Genomic DNA, 9371 nt, shown 5'->3' with positions numbered 1-9371 from the left:
GTGGTTCTTTTGTCGGGGTGAATCACCACGATCAGTCAACACTTCTCGGATGCTCTTTGATGAAAAACGAAAAAATTGAATCATTCAAATGGTTGTTTCAATGTTGGCTTCGTTGCATGGGAGGAAATGCTCCGAAAGGGTTTCTCACCGATCAATGCGCATCAATGAAAATGGCTTTAGAGGCTTGTATGCCAACAACAATTTACCGTTGGTGTATTTGGCACATCATGAAGAAGATTCCAAGCAAATTAAACGGGTACAAGGGACATGCAGATATTGAACAACAAATGAGCGAAGTTGTTTGGAACTCTTATAGCAAAGACTCATTTGATAGGAATTGGAATGATTTTCTACTAAATTTTGGTCTTGTGGACAACAAGTGGCTTTTAGGTAGTGTTGGGTTAAAATCTGCAGCAGAGGTGTAAATTTAATCTTTATCCGGTGTATTTATAGTCTGTGTTTGGGTATATTATGCAGATCTCTATGCAGACCGTCATATATGGGTTCCAATCTATCTGGATCACCACTTCTGGGCAGGGATGAGAAGCACACAAAGGAGCGAGAGTATGCATTCATTTTTTAACAAGTTTATTACCCAGAACTGCTCGCTTATTCAATTTGTCAAACAATATGATAATTGCCTTGGAAGCAGGGAGCAAGCAGAGAGAGAATCAGATGCTGCAAATTTTTATACGGTCATACCGTGTGCAACCAAATCCTCCATTGAAGATCAGTTTAAAGATGTGTACACTCATCAAAAGTTTAGGGAAGTTCAAGCGCAATTCTGAGAAAAGGTGAATTGCATCACTAGATTAACGAATTCTGCTCTAGGCTATTCAGTATATGAGGTTGGAGAACAAGTTTCTAGCTCAATATTCAACAAGTTTGTGGTTACTTACGACTCAATTGCAGCCTAGATAAAATTCCAATGCTTATTATTCGAGTCGAGAGGGATATTGTGTCGTCACGCACTAAGCATGTTAAGCTTTGAACAAGTAAGCCAAGTGTCACCTAGATATATACTGGAACGATGGAGCAAGAAGGTAAAGAGGCGACACACACACATCAAGAGCAGCCACGACGAGCCACTGTTGGAGCCAAGAAGCAAGAGGTTTGACCAATTGATTTTTCGTTCGCAAAATATTTGCAAATTTGCATCCGAATCGGAGGAGCTGACTGCAATTCTGCACCATGCGTACGATAACGTCATGGCTGAGATGGAATCATTGAAAGCCAAAAGAAAGGGCACATCTTCTTTATCTCACGAAGACGCCAACTTGGATCCATTAACGAGCTTCAAAGCCCCCAAGGATTCGAACAAGAGGACGTCCAAAGAATAGGCTAGGTTCAAAGTTGGACAAACAGATTGCAAATGCCATAAAGAAGAAGAAAACGAAATTTTTAAGCGAGGTAAAAGTGATGTTCTTTAAATTTGTGGTGATTAAGTTTATTTTATTCGTTAATAGTTTAGCTAATATGTGAGTTTGTTATATTCAGATAAACATGTTTGATGTTGCATCAGTGGTGCATTCAAATTCCAGCCAATATTAAGGACATGTTATGAATTATCAGTTCAGGGTACCAGCAGTAGGGGACAACTCTTTGGGTGTATAGTTACAAAATATGGGTGTAAAATCAATATTATTTTGGGTGTATTTTTGTGAATTTTATTGTAATTCACATTTTACATATAGATACATATATATACTTCAGAATCTTCTGTTTGTTTTTTTTTTACAATGGTTTAATGGTTTTAGGTATTAGGGTTTAGGGTTTTAGGGTTTACAAGTTAGGGGGTAAGGATTTAGGTTTTAATTGTTTAGGGTTTAAGGTTTTAGGCACAAAGCATCAGGGGGGATAGATTTAAGGGTGTATATTCAACTTTCTTTGGGTGTAAAAAATGGCAGGTTATGGGTGTATATTTGATTTGATATTTTCCTTCATATTATGGTACCTGTAATTCATACATTTTGAACACAGCACACAGAGTTTAATAATTGAAAGAAATTTCACAATAAAATGCATTATAATTGTCAAATATTTACAACATGTCTTCCATTTGTTACAAGACTATATAAGATTTATATTAAGCAGTGTCAACATCCTGAGAATCTATTACATTAAGCAGTGTCAACATCCTCAGAATCTATCTGACAATATGGACTCAATAACAACGAGGATGGCTTGAACAGTCTTATTGCATTACTTCCCCTAATGGCTTCATGTTTGTCTAGATTCATGTCATGGAATAGAATCTGGGAAGCATATTCTACTCTAAAGTGGTCCACCTCATCCTACAGTAAAAAAGAATATTCTATTTAATCAACCATGTTAATTGAGTAATGTAATACAGAGTTATTTAGTTTTAAACATATTTACCTGAGTCCAATTGTCCCACTCATACTTTCGCTTCTTAATGTTTACGGGCTCAAATATCTCAAGCCACTTCATTACGTAGATAGCACAGTCATAGTTGAAAATAGAAAAATAAATTATAAATTACATATAGAAAAGTTTAATTTTCAGAGTGAAAGATTTATACCTTGTCTTTTGGCCCGAGATGTGAAGGTATGGTGCTACAATTTTCCTGTCCTTGTCCTTTGATTTCAGAGGTGCCCCCAACATATACTTTAATTCGTGATATTACGTATCCCTTAAAACACAAAATAAATGAATAATTTCAATAAAAGGATACACCCAAAGGAGTTAATAGTTACCCCTTATATTAAACAGAATACACCCAACTATATATATATATATACAGAACACAGAACCAACATACAACAAATGTATTCAGCACAGTTCTCTCTTCGGTAGGAGATTTGTTGTGTACTGGATCGACTATATAAAATTTCTTCTTTCTTGTATCAGCGATCCATAACCACCAATGGTCTGAATGGCAAACAGGTGCAAAAATCTGAAATATGTTCAGATTGAACACTGTTTTAATTTATTTGGCACATAAGTAAAAAATCGTAATAAGAAGTTTTTGAAATGAAAACTTACATAACGATGTGATGCTAATTTTTTAAGGTCCAAGAAGGGTATAAACATTGGGTAGTCTTCCACCCTGAATGGCCTATTAGTTTTAGCGTTTAAGAATACTCCCTTTGGATGATTTATAATCGCCATGTTCTGCAAAAATTGAGAACAATCAAATGAATCCAGAAAATACACCCAAACAAATAAACAACTCCCACCCAATTGAACACAGAAAATACACCCAAATGAATAAACAGAATACACCCAATTTAAGAAAAATAATATATCCTAAGGAATGCAGAAAATACACCCAAAATTTGTTGAAGCAACCCTTACCACAATATCAGGGGGGAGACAGTATACTTCTTCTTGAAACCTTTGAATATTTTGTTGGTTTACGATGAAGCACATGGCAGAGACAATCTAGAAAAACAGAATACACATCAATCAGGATTGTACTTAATTTTGATGATAAAAAATTAATATTGTTGTGATATTACCTCAGCTTCTATATGCGTTTTAGGCGCAAGTGATGCAAGGTGGAATTTTGACAGAGAGTATATATCTCCAGCTTGGAGTTTGCCGATGTCGTCAAACTCATTAGTTCGTTCATATGAGTAGGATTTCACTCGTATAGCCCAGTGGTAGCGTTTATGTTTCATGTCAGTAGTATCTAAATTCGGTCTGACAGGAGTTTCAAACTTCTCGAAACTCTCTGCCGCACTCTCCTTTGGAATTTGTGAACTTTTTTCTTCTTTTGTCACCCCACCACTTGCAATTTTATGTACCAGATTCTCTAATTGTTCTAGCAGTGTTAGGGTTTCTGGAGTTTTTGCCACGTGTTCATCTTGCGTTGACGCCCCCTCCTGCGTTGTTGTTTCTTCTTGGCTCGAATCAGTGAAGCCAAGGCTGAATGATGGCAACTGATCTTTTTTAGGAACGTACGATGCTGTCCGTGCCATCATCATCAACGCAGCAGCGTCTTCTGGGGCTGGATTACTGTGTGATCATGTATAACATATTATAAAAATAAGAATATACGGATGATAACCAAAACATTGATTTTACTCTAATGAACTTACATTTTAGATGGAGCTGGGGGAAGTGTGGGTGTGCTTTCTTCAAGTTCTTGGGGGGGTTCAGGAGTGCTGCACGGCACATAAAATTAATTATGACGTAAATAAAACTATTCAGGGGCAATATACACCCAAACTGTAACCCAATATACACCCAAACTGCAACCCAATATACACCCAATAATATTTCTTACGTTTTTGTAGTTTCTTCAATTTGTAGTAGAGGGGTTGGTTCCTATTTTGTCTCAGGTGTTTCTTCAAATTCCGGCACAGCGGTTGTTTGGGACACTGGTAGACAAACTTGAATCGGAACTCTAAACAAGAAGAAAAATGAAAGGTTAACAATGCCTTTGAAAATAAAAAGGTTATAAGAGTGAAATATTCTTGAAAAACTCACATTGCAAGAGCTTCGGACGGTGTCTCTTTCCTCACAACCATCATATTCAAATCAGCCGGCTCACTGGCTGACTCTTCAACCAGACTCATTCTAAAATACACCCAAAGAAAGTCAAAAATACACCCGAACAATTCAAAAGAAAAACAGGCTTTGTTTTTTGAGAACTTACATAATTGCAGTTTTTGGTTTTTTTTTCCTGCCTTTTTTTTCTCGAATAAAACAATAAAGGGCCTTTTTTTTCTAAAAAAAATATACAGAATTAGAAGTAGAAGGTAATAAAAGAACAAAAGTAATAGTTATTTGAAAGAGAAATTACATGCTGTCTGTCGGTCTGTTTACGCTACTTTGTATTGTATGTCCTTCAGAGGAAGGATCATCACTTCCCAAGTTTACGTCCGGTATTCTAAACAGAGTTCATGTTATTCAGACAAAATATCATACAGTTAAATCATGATAACAAGATTTTATTAAATAAAGCTTCTTACGTTTCAGAGGAGACATAGTGACCTTCCGTCGATCGCAGGTCAGCTTCATTCTCCCTGCGAAACAAGAAACAGTTATTAACAAAGAAAACACGCTAAAATCTGAAATATACACCCCAACAAGACATACTCCTATGCAGCAGAATTTTTATTGTTTTTCCTTAAGAATTCATCTAGATCTTCACTTCCTATTTCAAATCTGTCAGTACATTCATAAAAGAACATATTAACAAAATTAATAATGATGATAGACGGTAATATAGCTTACAAAGTACTGTACCCATGATAGGATTGATCTTCTTCAGGAGATGAATGCTCAACAACAACCTTTTTCTTTTTGGATTGTGTTCTGGGTGGAAAAAACAAGTATGAATCAGAAATAAAAAATTAATTTTATCACAAAATATTATCGAAAGAAGTGCTTACTTTTTTGGTGTTCTTTGGGTCTTTTTCTTTTCTTTTTTTTTGCTTCTTCACCGGTGATGATTCTTCGCTTCTATAAGTTTTTAAGAGACACTTCTGTTAATACATAATATTTTGATAATAAATCCAAAAGAGAGGAGTAATAATTTCAGAACATTACTCATCAGTTGATTCAGATTCTGCATTAGAATCTTCTTGACTCTTCTTTCTTTTTTTGGAGTTGATTCTCGAAGGCAAACAATCATTATTTAAAACATAGTAAAGATATAAAATACACCCAAATGAATGCACAAGATACACCCAAATGAATGCACAATATACACCCAACACAATAAACAAAATACACCCATTTTAATAAACAACATACACCCAACTTGATAAACAAAATACACCCAAATGGTTCAACAAAATACACCCAACTTGATAAAGAAAATACACCCAACTATGGTACTTACTTTTTTCCTTTTTTGCTGGGATGTTTTCTTGGTGAATCTTCTGAATCTTCTTGAGTCTCAGACTCAGAGGTAGAACTGTCACTATCAGTTGTTTCTGTCTCCGAAGACGATGTTGAACTTGCCTTCCTTTTTTGTTTTTTTATTTCTTGTTTTTTTTCTTTTTCTCTATTTTTTTCATTTTCTTTCTTGTTTCAGCCATCTTTACAATCCCCTGAAATATTAGAAATTTTAGTTAGCAGCACACAGGTAAATAAAATACACCCGACATATTATGTTCACTTACCATATTTTCCTCTATTTTCGCCCTCATTCTTTCGACTAACTGCTCCTTACTCCAGTTTGCAATCCAGGGTTTTGGAGGTCTTTCTGCCCTCTTCTTGTCCTTATTTTTAGAAAGATAAAAGTAAATTATCATCAGGGCAAAGAGGCAGCCATCAATTGCCTTTTTCTTTTTCTCCTTGTAATCAGTTATGCCCTTGATGATAAAACTCAAAATATGCCCTCCCCAGTTTCGCTCTGTTATGGTGTCCATCTCAAAAATTGGGGCCAGATGCACAGGTGAGATTTTGTTTATTGTCGTTGGTAAAAGGAATGCCATCTGTATATAGAGGATGAAAATCCTCTTGAACATTAGGCGATCCTGTTCGTTACCAACGCCAATATCCATCATCTCATCTGTAAGATTTTTGAGGGTCTTACCCTGAAATCTTCTAAAAATTTTTTTATCATCCTCAGAAAGTTTCTTATAATTGACTTTCTGAGGAAATAGATCCCCTACAAAAAGGAAAACAACATAGTATGAAAATCAGTTCAAATACACCCAAGCATAAACTTAAATACACCTAAGAATCAGTTAATATACACCTATAATTTTTAGTGAGTTACCTGATGCGTTGATGCCAAGCGCATCACCTATTATTTTTGGACTTATTTTAAAAGAACCGTATCCAGTTTTCAGTCTGTGCTCCCCTAATTTGAAGTTGTTAGCCAACTCCCTTAATACTTGGTGATGCACCCTTAGTGGCGGGATGTGCATCAAGCCACCGAATCCCAAATCCCTCACAATCGTTTTCTTCTCCTCACTCATGTTTCTGAATTTCTCACTTAATAAATGTGTTGCACACTTAAGGTCTTTGGTTTGCTGTAAACAAAAACAAAATTATAGTCAGATATATTTCTATTATATACAACTGATTTCATCTAAGACATATATTTGTTCTTACATTTTTTTCAGCTTGGTTTCTTGCTGCCATTTTTTCTGAAATGAAAAATACACCCATAGATATCAGTATGATACACCCATAGATATAAGTCAGATACAACCATAGATATCAGTAGGATACACCCATAGATATGATTCAGATACACCCATATATATCAGTAATATACACCCATAATTATGATTCAGATACACCCAACAATTTATGTCATATACACCTAACAAATTACTCCATATACACCCACTAAATTATGTCATATACACCCAAGGACAAGCAATATTACAAGGACAAGCAATATTAGAATAGTTGCAACAGTTGATTATATTACACTATATCAGTTCAGAAATTTACATCCAACAAATTATGTCATATACACCCAACAAATTATGCAATATACTCCTAAAAATCAGTTACGAGAAGAACTAGAACAAGAAGAACAGTAAAACCTAGGATAACTAAGAAGAACAGTAAAACCTAGAACCAAGAAGAACAGTAAAACGTAGAACAAAAAGAATATTAAAAACAGTAAAATGAGAGATAGAACAAGAACAACAGTAAAACCTAGAAGAACAGTAAAACCTAGTTCTTCGATTTCAAAATGTGAAAAATCTACAAGATGACTAAAATAGTAACGTACCTTGAGTAATATTTCTTCGTTTTTCTGAAAATTGTTGATAGAGAGTTCTATCTTTTGTTGATGGTTTTTGCTAATTTTCGCGACGAGTTCTATCTCTTCAGTTTGGAATGTTGCTCGAAGGTTGACGGTTTGTGTTTTCTTCGAAGGAGAAGTGGAAGAGTGCACCATAACGAGCGCTTTTTTGCGATGCGTAACGGTTGAGTGACACGTGTGACATTGACGCTCTATTCAATGGGAATAAGTGCGTGTGTAGTATTATTGGGTTGGGTCAACTTGTAACGCTTGTAAAGAATTTTTACTTGTATGTATAGCAGTTTAACTAGAATTTAATATTAAATAAGATAAATTTTAATTGATTTTAACTAGAATTTTTTAGTTATCAAACATTTTTGTTAATCTAACTATTATCAACGGAATGATATTTTGGACATTTAAAGGGAAAACCAACTATATCATAAATTAGAAGAAACATAGATGTAGAAAAGAAAATGAAAGGAGAGGACAAATAGAAACTGTGGTTTGGTGGTGGGTGGGACTAGTAGGTCCTAAGTCCTTACATCGTTACATGGTCACACCAATTATCTGATCAGTGTTCAGACCTAAATCAAAGTAGTTAACCATTCATGTTACGCTCATCATCATCACAATCATCCCCTCCGTGATTAAAGCTACAATTATTTAACTTATCAATTTCCATAAAAAAAAAAGCTTACGTAATACTGCGGAGATTTAAAATTATAAAAATTGATTTGGATTGAATCGTAATAATGAAAGTATATTTTGTTAATTATGAGTTTGATAGCATTTTAGTACTATTTTTCATGCAGCCTTTTTTTTAAAAAAAAGTTCAATGATTGGCACGAGTTGGTCAATGGAGTCCAACCAATCAATAACGTGGCTCAGAATGTGGACGCCATTAACAATATCTGGTCACTTCCAAGAATGCAATGTCACCATATTAGCGTATTTATGTTATAATAATCGATCATACAATTAATCTTTGTTAATTATTTGTGTATATAATTATACAAAAATACTATATGTACAAAAAAATTAATAACTAAATTAATTATTATATATTTATAAATATAAATATATATTATTTTATTTATTTTTTATGTACATTTTATATTAGACAAGTTAGGTATATAAAATGTTTGATTGTTTGAAAACTAAATTTACTAGATTATAAATTTTTAATTTTGTATACGTTTTTGTAATTTTTTTATATCTATAAAAATTATTACAGGGTACAGCAGTTTCACAATTTAACGTAACGCAGTTTAATGGGTTTTTATACTAAACAGAAAGTGTTACTGGGTGTAGCAGTTTTTGAAAAAACTGTAAGATGAAAAAATCGCAATTGACTATAGCGGTTCTTGAAGACTTGTAACTTTGCACTCTTGCAGGTGATGGTGAATTTCATTTAAATCTCTAACCAAAAGAGTATTTTTTTTTCTGTGCAAAAATCTGAGGATTACTTCAATTCAATTAGAATGGTTATGGTTTTAAAAAAGTTCTCACTCAAAAGTTTTTTTTAGTGTGTTTAATAAATTTCTAATGATAAAAATAAAAATACTAAAAGAATAAAAAAACATTTTTTTTAAAAAATTATAATTTATATTTTTTTAAAAAATTTTACTTAAAAAAAAGAATATTTTTTACATAATAAATGAACAAAAAAATATTTTTATCCAAA

The sequence above is a fragment of the Arachis hypogaea genome, chromosome 4 (assembly GCF_003086295.3).
Source record: "Arachis hypogaea cultivar Tifrunner chromosome 4, arahy.Tifrunner.gnm2.J5K5, whole genome shotgun sequence".
NCBI classification, from domain to species: domain Eukaryota; kingdom Viridiplantae; phylum Streptophyta; class Magnoliopsida; order Fabales; family Fabaceae; genus Arachis; species Arachis hypogaea.
This window is presented reverse-complemented; position numbering follows the sequence as displayed.